At 37.9% G+C, this 8,746-nt stretch overlaps 1 non-coding gene across 1 annotated transcript; it reads left to right on the top strand.

The window, feature by feature from the left end:
- Positions 1-5,145: 5,145 nt before the first annotated feature.
- Positions 5,146-5,252, top strand: LOC123282327 (U6 spliceosomal RNA). Its single transcript, XR_006522400.1, has one exon. It is a non-coding gene; the product is annotated as a U6 spliceosomal RNA (small nuclear RNA).
- Positions 5,253-8,746: the final 3,494 nt, after the last annotated feature.

Here is an 8,746-nt window from a genome sequence, read left to right on the forward strand (position 1 = left end):
TGTAGTAAGATGATATGGTGAAAATCTATACGATAGCTTATCATTAGCTGTAACAGGTACATGCAATATCTCTAGCATTTAAAGGATAAGTTGGCAATGGTAATTAAAAGAACATGGTGTTGGTTGGATGGTTGTTGTCCAGCATCATTAAGGCCCTGAAAAAAAATTACAGGTCTGAGTTATTCAACAATCATCACAGGGCAAGGTGTGAATGTCACAAGGCATGCACGATAGTATGTAATAAGACTGCCATAGTCCACAAATGGAAGACAGATTGGCCTGGGCAACCAGTTCCAGAATCTGATTATGAGAGCAATAGAAAAGGTTTAATTCACAACCCGGGTAAGTCTCCTGAGAGAACTTCAACAGAACATGCCTAGGAATGGATTTTGAGGGAGCTGACTAAGAGGGAGATATCATGACAGATAAAGAGAATTTCTTGATGAAACACATTCTCATGTGACTCAGATTTTACACACTGGCAAGTACATTTAGAATCAATTCCAACACACAGCTGAAATTGCTACTTGGAGCATGAAAAAATCAATGATTTACAATTAATGAGGTAGAAATGATAATATTGACTTGGCAAAGTATTGAAAAAGTGATCAAAATGCTCAATGAGGTTAGAGTGTTAGTATGAATATATTGCATAAGACGAGAAAACAGATAGCTATAGTAAACTATGTTTACCAGGAAAAACCAGAGACATTGTCTTCAATAAAACAAATAATAATGGCTATGTTGTGCAGTCATGGACATCTTTGAGAAGCCAGAGTTGATGGTAGAGAGGTTGTTATAGAACTTGCCACTCTAGAATTAATGGGGTTGATAGGATTCTGCAATAGCCAAGGCCAGGTGGTAACATTTTACTTTCAGAAGGAAGGTGGACATATTACTGTAAGAAGCAGAATGAAAATCAGAGAATAATGACTCTCAGGAATTTGTGGCTATGACTAATATGTCATGGTGTTCCTAGAGGCAAAATAGATGGGCAGCGAACAAGGATATTGACTGATCTATGTAACTTAAAACTAATGTCAACCAAATAGAAAATCATAGCATCTTAGCCAGTTTCCAGACTTGAGCCAGTTGCAGACCCTGAGCTCTTAAAATTAAGTAGAGCCCGGGTCATCACGAAGAAGGACTCTATAACATCACAGGAAAAGTACAGAGCAGAAATTTCTCCAATCTTTCACCCACAGGAAGCTACAGCCATTTATCTGAGAATCATTCACTGGAGAAAATGGAATTCCCAGATATTCCCAAGGCTTTTGGATGCGTGGTCTGATCTAACACTAATACTTCAATGATGACACAATGGCCCATGAATGGAGTAGCCATGGTGGTGGGAAAAAGGTTATTCAGGGATCTAACGACATTGAGTTCCCTCTCACAACAGCATATCTAGCTACTAGTACTACTAAATGCCCAAACTATGAGAAACATACAGAGATTGACCTTGTGATATTGTACCAACCCGTTAGGTGGTAAGAGGTTGATTACATCACAGATCTTTGACCAGCAAGGGAGAAGTCCTATATATTTATTGGAATTGAGACATATTTTGAGTGTAAGTGTGACTCCCTTGCTTGCAATGCCTTAGCCAGAATATTATGTGAGGGCTCAACAGAGTGCCTGATTTATCATCTTGGGACCTTACCTCAGAATCACCACAGAGCAGGGGCCCACTTTACAGGGGAGGAGTTGTGACAGTCAACATATGACCACCTGATCCACTGGTTCTACCGTAAATCCCTTCCCCCAGAAGCTGTCAGACTAACAGTCTTTGGAATGTTCTGTTATGGATTGAATGTTTGTGTCCCCTCAAATTCATATATTGAATCCCTAACCCCCAGTGGGATGGTATTTAGAAGTGGGTCTTTGGGAGGTAATTAGGTTTAGGTGAGTTCATGAGTGTGGAGCGACCATGATGGAACTAGTGTCCTCATAAGATGAGCAAGAGGGACCAGAGAAAGCTCTTCCCCTACCTTCACCTTGGGAGAACACAGACAGAAGGCAGCCTTCTATAAGTCAGGAGGTGGGTGCTTATCAGCATACCAAATTGGTAAGCCCCTTGATCTTGGACTTCCCAGCCTCTAGACCTTTGAGGAATAAATATCTGTTGTTTAGGCCACCCAGTCTATGGTATTTTGTTATAGCCGCCAAAGTTGACTAACACATCTCTCTAAGCATAGAGGTTAAGATGATCCCCTTCAGGATTGATGTTCCCTGCTACAAAATACAGTACATAATTGAACCAAATATGTATGCTCCATAGTAGAATACATGCATCTGGAAACCAAGAAGTGGAAGTTGGAGAGCCTTGTCTTACCAGTAATCTGAGTGTCTCCCCTGGGGAACTTATTCTTCCTGTCACTTCAACTTTAATCCTAACTGGTCTAGAAGTCCTTTTTCCAAAGGGAAAAACATTTCTACAATGGACACAGTAAGGATTTTAGTAAACCTAAAATCATGGCTGCCACCTAGGAATGTTGGAGTCCTCACACCAATAAACCAATAGTCAAAGGAAGGAGTTACTCTATTGGCTGGATAATTGAGATGGATTATGATCAGGACATAGGTCGTGATTTACATGATAGGAGCAGGGAAGAGAAAATTTGGAATTGAGATTCACAAGGAAAGTGATTGGTGCTTTCATATCCACAAATACCATAAATGGGAATTTGCTGCAACATAACCACGGACTCAGACTCTTTAGGATGAAGGTCTGTGTTCCACAGTGGTATCCTGGATATGTTCAGACCAGCTTATATAAAGCAATTGTTAAAATATTAAAACTTTGTGATCTAGTAGTTAAATAGAGTAATGGTTTAAACATTAAATTATGTAAACTTGTAATTAAATAAATTATATGAAGACTAAACCTAGTAAATATTCAAAACTCATAACTTCCTAATTATTTTACTTTACTTTGTTGTTATCTGTGCTTCTGAGATAATTAAGAATTTATTTATTTGGAAATACTATATAATGGTGTGCTTTTGTACAATCCCCAACCTTACATAGATAGCTTGAAACTAGCCATAGTGAGAGTATTTACACCATGCAAATTTGGAAATGCTGCACATCTGGGCTTGATTTATTGTTTTGTGGATTGTCCAAAACAGGAGTCAAAAATCTAGAGTCTAGAGGCCAAATCTGGCTTGTGGCCTTTTTTCTCTGAAAATTATAAGCCAAGAATGCTGTTTATATTTTAAAGGGTTATTAAAAACAAACAAATATAGGGGCCAGCCTCGTGGCATAGTGGTTAAGTTTGCGCACTCTGCTTCAGCGACCCAGGGTTCACTGGTTCAGATCCCAGGCATGGACCTCTACACCAGTCATCAAGCCATGCTGTGACAGCATCCCACATACAAAATAGAGAAAGATTGGTATGGATGTTAGCTCAGCGACAATCTTCCTCAACCAAAAAGAGGAAGATTGGCAACAGATATTAGCTCAGGGCCAATCATCCTCACGAAAAAAAAAAAACAACCCAAACAAACATAAAAAAGAAAAGTATGTGACAAAAACCGTATGTGCCCACAAAGCTTAAAATGTTTACTCCGTGTTTCTTCACATAGAAAACATTTCTGCTCCATTGTTTAGATTTTCAAAAGTTATATAGAAGATGTTAATAGAGCAGATGAGTGTATTAGGTCTATAACTGTTCCATGATGAGGAGAACAAATCATGGAGAAAACATATTTCCAGTTTCAAAAACTATCATCTGACATAGGAATTTGCTTACGTCACTGATAGATGAGTGTAGTTTTGATAAATGTCTTTACAGTTTTGCCTTACTCTCATTTGTTTGCACATCATAAGGAAACATATCAACTAACGTTGTTTGGAAGTATGGTTTGGGAGCCAGTTGTGAAGCAATTATCAGCACATCACTGAGGGTACCTCACTGGCAAGAAATCTAGAACAGGACAATTGTTGTTTGGAGGTAAAGGGACTGTAAAATGGGTGAGAAAAGAGGGGTATGAATATCAGTTGTGACTTCACTGCTGATTACATCAGAGAGAACTGTGGCTTTTGCTCATTAATCCTCTTGTTATAAGTATCCTTAGAAATTGTGATTTGTTATCACCTTGAAGAAGTAATGATAGGATGGAGGGAATTTAATTTGGAGCACAAAAGGATCTGAGTGATGAAACAGGACAGGGCCACACCTAAACCCCTCATAAATTTCAATGTGCTTCAGCAGATTTCCAGCTGCCAGGATCTATTTCTCTGCACCCAAGGACTTATGTCAACCATAGAAGATCACTATCAGCTCATGGCAGGCCATAAGTTCCTGGAAATGAACAGTCCTAGGATCATTCCTTAACTGTTGACTGAAAGGCGTTAATGTATAAAAGTTCAGCTGCTTCATCCCTCCAGGGGGATAACGCTGAAAAAATATAATTTACACCATTTCCTCAAGTTCCCTGGTGGGTTTAAGTTCCAGTCACTCAGTGGATGTTGACTAAATAATATGTTTTTGTTTAAGCTTTCAATGACTATTCCCCTTCTTTGTTTCCAATCCTCAGGCCTCCAACTTTGTTTCTTGCCCTCCCAGCTAAAACAGTGTCGCTAGAATTCTTATCTCAGGGTTAGCTTCCCCAGTATCCCAAACTAAGACACCTTGTAGCACCTCAGAAACCCTCCTTAGTACTGATGCTAAATTCAATACTTTTTAAGAGTGTTGTAAGCTTCCAAAGAGGAGAAAAAAATGTTCTGGTCCTTTAACGGTGTTTTTATGATTTCAAAAGCAAAGTGAAATAAAGTGAATACGTTTTACATGCAATTATACATGAACATGAATTGCTATGATCTCTGTTTTCTTTCATCATTTGGCGGGTCATTAGAATAATCTCTGATGAGCAGAAAAGTAAGTATAAAAAGTACTACAGATAAAACCAGACAAAGTCCGGTGGTTGACACGTAATTTTCCAGGGTTGATCAGTTGGTCTATCTATCTATCTATCTATCTATCTATCTATCTATCTATCTATCATCTGTCTACTATCTATCTATCTATCTATCTATCTATCTAATGGCCTTTCTGAGTTGTAAAGTAATAACCTCCTCCTGAACTATTTTTGTGGCAAGTATTAAATATACACCTGAAGGAGCAGAAGAAATAGAAGTATGGTGCTCACTTCAGCAGCACTTATAATAAAATTGGAACACTACAGAGACGATTAGCATGGCCCCAGCACAAGGATGACATGCAAATTTGTGAAACGTTCAAAATTTTTAATAAAATTGACAAGCCCCTAGCCAGACTTACAAAGAAAAAAAGAGAAAAAGCTCAGACAAACAAAATCAGAAATGAAAGAGGAGAAATAACAACAGACTCCACTGAAATACAACAGGTTATAGGAGAATTCTATGAAAAACTATATGCCAATAAAATGGATAACCTAGAGGAAATGGATAAATTCTTAGACTCTTACAACCTCCCAAAGCTGAGTCAACAAGAAGCAGACAATCTGAACAGACCTATGACAAAGAAAGAGATTGAAACAGCAATCAAAAGTATCCCAAAGAATAAAACCCCAGGACCAGATGGCTTTCCTAGGGAAATCTACCAAACTTTCAGAGAGAATTTAATACCTATCCTTCTCAAGCTATTCCAAAAAATTAGGAAAGATGAAACACTTCCTAACACATTCTATGAGGCCAGCATCACTCTGATACCAAAGCCCGACAAGGACAGCACAATAAAGGAGAACTACAGGCCAATATCATATCATGAACATAGATGAAAAATCCTCAACAAAATTTTAGCAACCCGAATTCAGCAATACATCAAAAGGATCATACATCATGATCGAGTGAGATTCATACCAGAGACACAGGGATGGTTCAACACCTGCAAATCAATCAACGTGATATACCACATCAACAAATTGAGGAATAAAACCCACCTGATCATCTCAACTGATGTAGAGAAAGCAATTGACAAGATCCAAAGGCCATTTATGATAAAAAACTCTTAACAAAATGTGGATAGAATGAAATTACCACAACATAATAAAGGCCATATATGAAAAACCCATAGCCGACATCATATTCAATGGGCAAAAACTGAGTTCCATCCCCCTGAGAACAGGAACAAGACAAGGATGCCCACTATCAGCACTCTTATTCAACATAGTACTGGAGATTTTGGCCAGAGAAATTGAGCAAGAGAAGGGAATAAAAGGAATCCAAATAGAGAAGTGAAGAAGTGAAACTCTTGATATTTGCATCATCTTATATGTAGAAAACCCCCAAAAACATCCATTGGAAAACTAATAGAAATAATCAACAACTACAGTAAAGTTGCAGGGTATAGAATCAACTTACAAAAATCAGTTGCTTTTCTATACTCCAATAACAAACTTACAGAAAAAGAATGCAAGAATACAATTCCATTTGCAATCGCAACTGAAAGAATAAAATACCTAGGAATAAATTTAACCAAGGATGTGAAGGACTTATACAATGAAAACTATAAGACATTACTGAAAGAAATTGATAATGACATAAAGAGATGTAAAGTGATTCCTTGCTCATGGACTGGAAGAATAAACATAGTTAAAATGTCCATACTACCCAAAGCAATCTACAGATTCAATGCAACCCTAATCAGAATCCCAATGACATTCTTCACAGAAATAGAGCAAAGAATCTAATAGAGCAAAGACCCTAAATTGATAAGGCTATCTAGAGAAAAAAGAACAAAGCTGGATGTATCACAATCCCTGACTTCAAAACGTACTACAAAGCCATAGTGATCAAAATGGCATGGTACTGGTACAAAAACAGGCACAGAGATCAATGGAACAGAACCGAAAGCCCAGAAATAAAACCGCACATCTACGGACAGCTAATCTTCGACAAAGGAGCCAAGAACATACAATGGAGAAAAGATAGTCTCTTCAATAAGTGGTGGACAGCCACATGCAAAAGAATGAAGGTATACCACTATCTCACGCCATACCGAAAAATAAACTCAAAATGGATCAAAGACTTGAAGATAAGTCCTGAAACTATAAAATTCCTGGAAGACAATATAGGTAGTATACTCTTTGACATCAAACTAAAAAGGATCTTTTCAAATACCATGTCTTCTCAGACAAGGGAAACAAAAGAAAAAATAAACAAGTGGGAATTCATAAGACTAAAGATCTGCGAGGCAAAAGAAACTGGAATCAAAACAAAGAGACAACTCACCAATTGGGAGAAAATACTTGAAAATCCTATATCTGACAAGGTGTTAATCTCCATAATATATAAGGAACTCACACAACTGAATAATAAAAAAGCAAACAACCCAAACAAAAAGTGGGCAGAGAAGATGAACAGACATTTTTCCAAAGAAGATACACAGATGGCCAATAAACACATGAAAAGATGTTCAACATCACTAATTACCAGGGAAATGCAAATCAAAACTAGACTAAGATATTACCTTCGCTTGTTAAAATGGCTATAATCGCTAAGACTAAAAATCAAATGTTGGAGAGGGTGTGGAGAGAAGGGAACCATCATACGCTGTTGGTGGGAATGCAAACTGGTGCAGCCACTATGGAAAACAGTATGGAGATTCCCCAAAAAACTAAATATAGAACTAACATATGACCCAGCTATCCCACTACTGGGTATCTACCCAAACAATTTGAAATCAACAATCCAAAGTAACATATACACCCCGTGTTCATTGCAGCACTATTCACAATAGCCAATACATGGAAGCAACCCAAGTACCCAGTGACTGATGATTGGATAAAGAAGACGCGCTATATATATATTACTCCATTTTCCATTACAATGGAATATTACTCAGCCAGAAAAAAAGACAAATCCATCCCATTCTCAATAACATGGAAGGGCCTAGAAGGAATTATGCTCAGCAAAATAAGCCAGACTGAGAAAGACAAACACCAGATGATATCACTCATGTGGAATATAAACAAATACATGGACAGAGGAAACAGTTCAGTGGTTACCAGGGGAAGCGGGGTAGGGGGTAGGCAAAGGGGGTGAAGGGGAGCACGTATGTGGTGACAGTCAAGAAATAACATACGGGGCCTTGCCTGATGGCACAGTGGTTAAGTGTGCACATTCAGCTTCGGCGGCCCAGGGTTCACTGGTTCGGATCCTGGGTGCGGACATGGCACCGCTTGGCAAAGCCATGCTGTGGTAGGCATCTCACATATAAAGTAGAGGAAGATGGGCATGGATGTTAGCTCAGAGCCAATCTTCCTCAGCAGAAAGAGGAGATTGGCAGCAGTTAACTCAAAGCTAATCTTCCTCAAAAAAAAAAAAAAATAAGTTTTCTAGACTTTGGAAAGCACTGCTCTTGGTGCTTACACATTAGGATTGAAGCAAATCTCATTAATGACTTAAGCCTTATTATCTCAAATACCATTGCTCTTTACATTCCATATATTTAATCCAATAAGTCAAGCATGACAATTATGTACTAAGCCACAGTCTTGCCTATAATAAATATAAAACCTTATATTAATTGACCAATTATTTATTGTATCTAATATGTCCAAACTGTCAATCTTTTTGTGATTTTAGTCAGATTATCAATTGCTATTATCTAAGCCACCTCAAAATTTATTTAAGTAACGTAAAAGAGAATTTGGATTAAGTATTTAATAAATGTACGTGCCATGAGGATGTGTAGAATGCAGCTTATTTTCTTACCATGAATAATTTGAAATTTTGGAGGAAGACAAATTTAGACGAAATT

This window comes from Equus asinus, chromosome 30 (genome assembly GCF_041296235.1).
Source record: "Equus asinus isolate D_3611 breed Donkey chromosome 30, EquAss-T2T_v2, whole genome shotgun sequence".
Lineage (NCBI taxonomy): Eukaryota > Metazoa > Chordata > Mammalia > Perissodactyla > Equidae > Equus > Equus asinus.